Raw genomic sequence first — 634 nt, 5'->3', positions numbered from 1 at the left:
GTACATCCTGGGCTGGGGGGACAGCTGGCTGTGTGCACATGTGCACACCCACCACCCCCAGCCCCAGTAGGTCAAACTGTGGGGGAGGAAAGGAGCAGGGGCCAGATTGAGGCCCCCACGGTGAGCAACTGACTATGCAGTCCAGCCAGGAGCAGAGGAAGGTAAGTGGGACCCCAGCCCAGCTGGGTGGTGGGAGGATTGGAGCCCAGGGGAGCTTCCTGCAGGGGCACGGGGAGCTCCCTCCCCATCTCTGCAGGGGCAGAGGCTGTACCTCAGGTCCTGCTGCAGCTGGCTACATGTGGACATGGATCAGCTCAGCAGTGGGGACTCACATGTGGGTGGACCCAGCCCAGCCAGGTCTAGGAAGATCTGGTCAGCCAGGGGCACGTGCCGGGGGGGAGGAGGGGGAGGCTCCTGCCACTGGGTACAGCTTGGCAGAGGCCCTGGGAGCCCATGTCCCCGCACCTGTGCTTGGGGTGCAGCGGCCAGCCCACAGCAGCAGCCCCCTCATCCTGAGCACAAGTGGGGGTGACACAGGCCCCCAGGGCCTTTGCAAGTCTGTGCCCAGCAGCGTGATCCAACCCCCACATGCCCCTGGACTGTGGAGACTTCCAGACCAAGCCAGGCTGATGCC

Source organism: Gavialis gangeticus, unplaced genomic scaffold (assembly GCF_001723915.1).
Source record: "Gavialis gangeticus isolate Ggan-Ray unplaced genomic scaffold, GavGan_comp1, whole genome shotgun sequence".
Classification (NCBI taxonomy): domain Eukaryota; kingdom Metazoa; phylum Chordata; order Crocodylia; family Gavialidae; genus Gavialis; species Gavialis gangeticus.
The sequence above is the reverse complement of the archived record's forward strand: the minus strand, read 5'-3'. Positions refer to the sequence as shown.